Here is an 8779-nt window from a genome sequence, read left to right on the forward strand (position 1 = left end):
TGAATGATGATGGGCTGGAGAGCGGAGAGAGACCAGTATGTGACTTAGACGCACGAATATGATAATTTAGAGAAATAGAGGGGGAAAAATGGATAAGGGAGAGAGTGGGGTAGTAGGTCAGGGTGATGGGGACATGAGGGTGACGAGTTGGAGGGAGGAGCTGACGTGACAATGGGCCAATGTAAACCTGTCTGCAGCTCCTTGGAGAGGGTCCTGGGGGCGTGTGAGCCCCACGTGTCTTTGGTTCAGAATGGGTTATAAGTTAAATTCTCCTGCCCGACAGAAAGGTGGTAGTTCAGGGGTATGAGCTCAAGCAAAAGGAGGACTTGAATTTCCTGCTGTTGTTGGAAAGTTCGTATTAGCTGTTTCTATTGTGTGTTCATCACCCAAATGGTGTTTCCATGATTATTTCTGTTGTTCTAAAAAATTCTCCCTCGCTCAGGCCGCTCTTGCTTGAGGCCACTTCCCTCATGTCGAAGCTTCCCCTCTGATCTGATTCGCACCCCTGCTTCTCCCTCCGGCTCTCGGACCCGCGTCAGCAACGCCTCGAACTCCTTCGCGTCAGCCCGTCCTTCAGAGCCGAGCTCCACCGGTCCTGTGGGGTGCCTCCTGCTGCTGTGTAACAAGTTGCCCCCAAACCTAGTGGCTTCCAACCAGTTATTTAGCTTATGAGTCTGCCGGTCTGGGTCCAGCTCAGCTGATTTTGGCTCCTCATCTCTCTGCTGTCCACTGCCAGGTCAGCTGGGGGCTGGCTGGGGAAGGGTGGCCATAGCTGGCATGACTTGCTTTGACTCCATGTGGCCTCTCTCTTCGAGCCGGCTGCGCTGAGCTCGTTCGTGTGGGGGCGGGATGCTAAGAGGCAGAGCTGAAGCTGCTCCTAGGGCCTAGGCCAACGCTGCTGTTGTTATTTTGTTGCTCACATTGCTGCGGCTTTGTTCACTGGGAGCTCTTCGAGGTGGGCGCCTGTATCCTTTTGATATTGACCATCTTTTCATTTTAAATTTTTTTAACACGTCCTTCCTTTTTGGCGTTATAAGACACTCCAGGCTCATTTTGTATTTTCTCTGTCCCAGCTTTAGAATTAGCCATTTCTCCAAGGACTTCTGGTTCTTTTTATTGGAAAATGACATTTAGAAATCAAGATTTGGGCAGTAGGTACGCTCATTACTACTGGGGTGTCACTGCTTCTAGGACCTCTGCAGAAGCTGGGAGATATACGCGTATATCCTCAGCCATGTATGCACACACACCTATATTTATTTCTGTATCTATCCATCGGTAACTAGGTCATGTTGCACGTGAGCGCATCTTGATATATTTGATTCTAAGCCAGTCGGTAACACAGGACTCATTCTAGACTTTCTGTTGTTATTTACCTGTTGCTGTTTTCTCTGACGATGAAAAACCTAGATGATTTTCTTATCTACCTTAGATTTCCATAGTCATTCAACCTTTGTGTGCATGTAATTTCAAAACTGTTCGCCTGTGCCCCTGTGAGAAACAACCAGAGTAGTGTGTTGATATACAGTTTTTTATTTTTTATTTTTTATTGCCTTCAGTCTTACAGGATGCAGTCAAAACACTGTTTTCCAAATTTTCACAGCCGAGTCTCCCTTTTTCTAGCTCTTTCAGCGAAGCTTTGTCATATACTTGTAATGTAGTTAAATCTGTTTGTCACGATCTGCATTATGGCCGAGACTCCTGAACATCCTGGTCAATGCTTATAAAATGTTCACGCAGTTCAGTCTCTGCGTTCTGCAGTCGATGGGGTCTGACACATTCACGGAGCCATTTATCCAAATCGTGAGGAGCAGTTCAAATCTCCTACAATCCCCTCGTGGGCTCGTCTGCAGCCAGGATGCCTTCAGCGCCCTCAGCAATCACCGATTTCTTCTTCCTCTTTATTGTGTGGCCATTTCCAGAATGTCAGGAGTGGAATCCTACAATATGTAGCCTTTCGGGATTGGATGGTACATTGGATGGATGTACCATAGTTTATTTTGTCTATTTTCCTGTTGTAGGACCTCCACGTTGCTTCCAGCTCTTGGAAATTATGAATAAAGCTGTAATAAACATTCACATTCAGATTTTTATCTGAAGATGAGTTTTTAATTTACTTAAGGAACTTCCTAGGATTGGGATTGCTGGTAGTATAGCAAGTGTATGTTCAATTTCATAAGAAACTGCCAAAGTTTTCCAAAGCAGTTCTATGATTTTGCATTTGCATTAGCAATGAATGAGAATGCCTGATGCTCCTCTTCCTCCCTGCCTTCAGAACTGTGAGTGTGTGTGTGTGTGTGTGTGTGTGTGTGTGCACACGACATTTTCATAGGCTTGTGATGGTATCTCTTTGCGGTTTTAATTTGCATTTGCTTAATGATAATCGTGTTGTTTCTTATTAAATTTTAAGAGTTTCTTTTAGAAATCACACTCAGGATGCAAGTCTTTTATCAGATATGTGGTCTGCAAATATTTTTCCATCTACATGGTTTAACTTTTTATTCTCTTAACAGCGTCTTTGCAGAGCCACAGTTTCCAATTTTGATAAAGTTCAGTTGATCGACTTTTTTCTTTTAGGAATTGTGCTTTTACTATGTTCCACTGAACTTTGAATGTGCCACAGAACACCTTTTAAGCTAGAGCATATCTAATTTATTTAATAATGCGCGTGTCGTGATGAACTCTATGTGTTAATATCCATAATACAATATTCATGTTTTTGTTCAGGCCTTAGTCCTTCACGATACGTAACAAATTAGATGCTGCTGTTCATTAGTGTCTCTTTAGAAAGTTTTTCTATTGAGCTGTTGTGTCGGTGGGTGGCAAGTTTGTGGGGCTTTGGGGCAGAAGAAGAAATAGACCAGGTGGGCATCTGCTCTGCCATGACCAGCTCTGGAGACTGTTCTGACTTAGGGCCATTGCACCTCTCCGAGCCTTAGTTGTCTTGTCTGTTCTGTTTTTACCTCCCAGGGTTGTCATACAGATAAAATCAAACCAGGTAAATGCTCACAAGGAAGTTTTTTTTTCATGTTGCTGGTGTTTTACTCATATCTGTCCCCAGAGTCTTCCATGACACACGAGAGAGGAGTAACCATGGAGGAAATAGGACATGCAGAAACCTCTGTGGTAGTTGGGAAATAATATCACCCCCCCAGAAGCAGAGCCCGGTGTTCATGGCGTGTCCATGGCGCCCGTGCATCCTTGGACCTGGGGGCCTCTGTAGGAGGTCCTTGGAAGGGCCCCGTACTTCTCCTGGGTGGGCTTTTGTCCCCCCAGACTGGAAGGCCATGTAAGATTAACCCTGATAGACAGCTTACCTGTGGCCCGCCTACCGTCACTTTTGGTCATAAAACAGCAAAGCATAGAGATCATTAAGTGCAAAGCTTTTCTTGGGTTATTCAACTCTTTCCTGTCACTTAGAATCATAAAAATCATGGAATGTTATTTCTGGAAAGAACTTTGGAGATACATGGCTATATTTTCTGAGTCCTGATTTAGAACACGGGATGGGCACGTGACCTCCCTGCGGGGCAGTGGTGTGTTTCCTACAAAATAATGAGAGGCTTTTCCCACCAGATCGCCCGGTGCCCCTGGTGCTTTCCGGCCCCATCGCTGCCCTCCTGGCCTGGCCCTCCATCCAGGATGCCTTCGCTTCTGCTTTTTCTCCTCCTGCTGAATTTCTTCAAGACTCAGCTCATGCGTCTCCTGAGTCGATGTCACATTCTCTCTCTGACTCTCCCTCCTCCCATTCTGCGCCACCAGAATGAATGGCTCTCTCTCTCATCTGAGCCGACGTAGCAGCTTAATGTAGCTGTTCCGGCACCGAGTTGAAGGTATGCTTCCATGTGCGTCCCAGGTGCCCGGAGGGCAGAGGGTGCTCGTCCCGGTGCCAGGGCCAGGCACACAGATGGCTTTCGTGAATGCTCGCTGCTTTGAGTCTGAATCCGCTCCTTTATTTTAAGGGCAAGGAACCTGGTGACTTGCAACATCCCTTTTTCAAAAAAATCTCTTTTTTCTAAATATTGCTTGATCTACGGCCGGTACTCCTGGGAAAGGATGGTCTTTGCTAAATTAGTTTTTAAAATTCTTTTAAGCACAAAGAACCCACAATTCCTCTTTGTGTAGCTACGAGACCAAGACCGTAAGTAAGCGGACTCGGGGGCAAGCAGTGTGTAGTCTTCGGGGAGTCACACGCAGCTCTGCTTCGGGTCAGCCCAGCGGACGAGGCTACAGGGGGCCCCTGTATAGATCATCCGGGACCTTCCCGTGTGGGGTGGACACAGTTAGGTCTGCAGAACGTCGGGCCCCGTGAACAAAGGCTGACGGTACGATGAATAGGCCGCTGCTATGTTCTCATCAGTGTTCCTGCAGAGACACACATTCTCTCATTCATTGTGTTCAGAAATCCAAAATTTATAGGTCTCTTCCTTTGCACCAACTCCTAAACCAGGTTTATTTCCATGGACTTGACCTTTGACAATTAGACTGTCTCCCCCCTGGCAAACCCAGGGTTCATTTCTTCCTGCAGACGGCCATTTTGGCAGTGTCTTTAACGGCCAAAGGAAAGAACTAGAAGTCTACATATGGAGACCTCATCCCGGGCTACCTAATGGATTCAAAAGACATCCTGAATATTCATCATCTCCCTTTTATGAGCACCTTGGCAATTCCCTGCAAAGGTGAAGGCTGCAGTAAATTCAGAAGTGCCATTTAGTGAATACCGATTTATTCTCAATCCGAGTCTCATTTTTTTCCTGCTCTCCAGCACAGTGTTGGAGCTCCCGAGATCGTGGTGAATGCACGGCATTGTCTGGGCTCTGAGCCGGCAGGATGGTCTGTGCAAACCCAAAGCTCGAGGAGGTTGTCTGCTCCCCAGCCTGTTGCCGAAGCATCGCGCACTTACTCTGTGTTCCCTGTGACTCCCTCCCTCTCCGGAGAAGCTGGAAACAACCCAGCCTTCGGGGGAACTGTTAAAATCGTGCTGGAGCGCTTGGCTCGGTGACAGCGCTTTTAATTAAGAGTTGTAAATGAGCAAATATCATTTTCCAGCCCGGTGCACAAGGCCTTATCTCCTGGTGTGCTAGGGATCAATCACAGTGATCTCCAAAGCTGTGGCTCCCCGGATACTGATGTGGATAGTTATTCAATGGACGGAGATTCAGAGAGATAGGGGCCCCCATCATTTTTGTTCATTTAAAGGGTTTGGGCTGGCTGACCCCGAGAAGTGACAGAGAAGGTGGGCTGTGACGGTGTCCACTGAGGGGTCCACCGTGTCTCCCCCCAGGGCCTGTGCTGGTGATTGAACTTTTTCTCACACCCACTTCGCCATCACCCACATAACCACACAGAGCTCGTCATCACGGTTCTCTCCTTTCTAGAAGCGCTGGGGTCTGAAGTCTCGATCTCGTTTGCTTTTGTACATCACCCTAGACTGGAGACACGTGCACTTACTATTTATCTATTCGTCCTGATCACGCTCTTTACGTCTGACTTCCCATTCCATCTCCTAACTTACTCTAAGAATATTCCTTCTGAGACGAAGCGAGACGACTGTCAACCCAAAAGGCCGGGGCCGACCGGTGCTGGCGGCTCGCCCAGTGCCTCCCAGGTGACCTCCGTTTCTTCCACGCGGGCTGTTGAACCTCCACTGAAGCCAGGACATGGTGCCATTTCTCTTTCCGCCTTTATGCCCCCAACTGTCTTCGTGAATTCCAACAGCTCCTCAGCCTGTCACAGGAGTCGCAAACTCGGCCCCACAGGCCACGTCTGGCTCCTGGACGTGTTTTCCTTGGCCTTCAATTCACACTGTTCTGAAATGTTTTTAATTAGTTGCCAGCATTTACAAACTGGGACATTTCACATTCAAACATCCAGACCTTGGGAGCCTCATGAAAAATCCAAAGGTCTGGATACCCTGGGCCTGCATTGCTAGCCAACCACTGGCTGGCACTGAGCAGAGGTGGCAGCTGTGCACGCCCTTACTAGCGAGTCACAGTCCCCGCCACTGTGAGCATTTCACACCCGCTCTGCTCCCACGACTTGCTGACCTGTGTGGCACCTGTAGGTATTTGAGTCTGTGAGGTCCGGTCTAATCGAAGACAGACAGTCTGCCTAGGAAGATTATATTTCCTGTTTGCTGCCCCTCATCCCTAGTTATTCTTCTCCTAGACAGGAAGGGGTCTAAGGAGGATTTGTGGCTTTCACCAATTTGGGAGGCCTTCGGGCTGTTCACTTGGATAGGGAGAAAAGATGTAAGTCGCACACTGCTAACTTCAATTTTTTTCACACTCGGAGGCAACAAGAGGACTTAGGTCTTTGGATTCTCTAGCTGGAATTTAAGCAGATTGATTAAGTAGGAAGAGCTTCACAATGCAGTACTGGGGGAAGGCAACTGAGAAGCCATCAACCCAGCATCACAGAGAGTGGTACAGGCCTCATCTGGAGCTGCACGTTAGCGGTCAAAACAGAACACCAATCACAATGAGAGAAATAGAGGTAAAAATGGCCGATGACCCAACAGAAAAGAACAAGAATGTTAAATGCTTTTTAAATTGGGTGTTTTGTTAAAGCGAAAGATCATTTATTTGTTCTTTGTATTGATTAAGAAGAAAGAGAGAATTGATCGGTGAAGGGAGTTGGTCCCTTGGTTGAACGGTGAGTGGCAGAGAAGCTGGACCATCTTCTACATCCTGCAGGTGACAGCTGGCACAGTGACGTGGCTTGACCTTGAGAATGGCGGATAGGAGGGCAAATCATCAGCGTCTACAAGCAACCATCTCCAACATTTCGACTTATTCCTAGCTTGTTCTTTTGTCGAAGCTAAAAATGCCCCGAGGTCCCATAATGTGTGTCAGTAGGCACGTGCTGAGGGTGGCTCTGGCAGCCTGACAGATCCGAGGTTCCGGAATCCTGCGAAGCGGAACACTTCACACCTGCCACCTGAGCGCTCGGCGGCCTATCAGTGAACTGGAAGAGTTGGGAGGAAGAAACACCTCATACCTCTTCTGGTGGCAGATACGGTCACGACTCACGCAGTCTGCCCAAGCTTCTCTCTTATTTTTCTACTTCATGTCGCTCGTTCAAAATCCATGTGCTACGAAGTTACGTTTTAAACACAGGCCGACTTCCTGCTTTTTATATTTTCGTATTTGGGAACATTCTGATGATCAGACCCTCCTTCTCTCCAGGCCACTTAGACCTTTGACTCTCTAACTCCGAGTTTTTTGGAACTGGTTCGTGGCTTCCGCTTCTGCTCCTCATTCAAAGTCATGGTCTGGTCCCTCTTGGCTTTTGATTTTAAGTGCCCTACTTGTAATCCGCTCGGGCTGCGAGACAACGGAGGGATCGGAAGTATTTTACGTTCCAGGCTGTAGGCCTTATGAGGTGCCGACGGGGTTCTGTAGGGACATCCGCTCTGCTTTTCCTATTGAAATCGGGGCAGGAACTGGGGCGGAGCGCTTGACAGGGGTGGAGAGCACATGCGGCTAACTGCCTCTGAGATAAAGCTGAGACTGTGACGATGGCTCGGGGCGGGGCTGGGAAAGAGCAGGTCGAGGAGACGGGGAGGAAGCGAAGGTGTCCACACGCAGCAGGAAAAGTCATTTCGGAAATAATAATCAGTTAGAATAATCTTTATTGTGAACATCCAAAGAGGCAGTGTTTGGAATAAGAGCAAGTAACTGCCATTTTAAAGTGGGCCCATCGCAAAGGGGCTGGGTCTGTGAGTGGCTGACTGGCTGGGCCACCGGATGGTGGGCTTGGGGCAGAGGGCGGGCTCCTTAGTCAGGCTGTCCCCCATGTGCCTGCAGACAAGCTGGGAACACCTTTGGGGTTTCTATCTGCAAAATGAACCCAAATCTGCGTTTTCCCCCCTTCTTTCAAAGGACAGTAACAAAAAGTACTGTGGAAAACCTTTTTGTAACCAGTCTTTTTTTTTTTTTTTAACAAAACGTATATATTTTTTGAAAAGCAATTTCAATTCTCCTAGAGAAAAAGTTTTCTCTGTGAATGTCGTGAACATTTCTGGTTCTTTTCTTTCTCTACTTTTGTAATTATTTTGTTTCTGTGGCCAGAGTCATACTGATAACATATCGGTTTATTGTCCGAGTAAGCGTCCATCTTGTCCATTATTAATATGTTATCTTCATCCTAAGCGCTGGATGTACCAGGTACCACGGATGTAGTGATGTACCTGGAGATAATCAATAAATGCATTATTTTTTTTGGCTGAAAATCAGCACGTTTTCATGATCACTCGGCATTCGTTATGATTGCCTTTGACAATAAAGACAACTATTTTTTTATTTTTAGGTGAGGCAACTCTTGGTTGACCTCACAGATTGCAAAGACCTTGTCAGCTTACAAGCCTTTATTTTTTATTTTTTATGCCTATAAGCACCTGGTCTTCCTAGGTGGTCTCCCATCCAAGTACTAACCAGGCCCGACCCTGCTTAGCTTCTGAGATCAGATGGGATCGGGCTTGTTCAGGGTGACATGGCCGTAGACTAAATATAACTACTTTAAGGTCACTTTAAACAGGCCTTAAATTCCTTAGAGAATGGTATTATACTTAGTGCATCTCAATAAATATTTGTCTGTTGGAACATTTATTCATAAATAAATAAATAAATCCACTTTACGTCCAGACCTGAGATAGGCCTTGGGGATGTATTAGGGAATTCCTTGTCCTCCTAGAGCTTAACATCATAATTGGGGATTATAAATCGTATCTTTATTTGGGATGGGAAGTAAAGTGTTCTATGCTGGGACTCAGCACAGT

At 46.8% G+C, this 8779-nt stretch overlaps 1 pseudogene; it reads right to left on the reverse strand.

The window, feature by feature from the left end:
- Positions 1-8385: 8385 nt before the first annotated feature.
- On the reverse strand, positions 8386-8505 carry LOC120619441 (uncharacterized; annotated as a pseudogene).
- Positions 8506-8779: the final 274 nt, after the last annotated feature.

Source organism: Pteropus medius, unplaced genomic scaffold, assembly GCF_902729225.1.
Source record: "Pteropus medius unplaced genomic scaffold, Ma_sr-lr_union100, whole genome shotgun sequence".
Lineage (NCBI taxonomy): Eukaryota > Metazoa > Chordata > Mammalia > Chiroptera > Pteropodidae > Pteropus > Pteropus medius.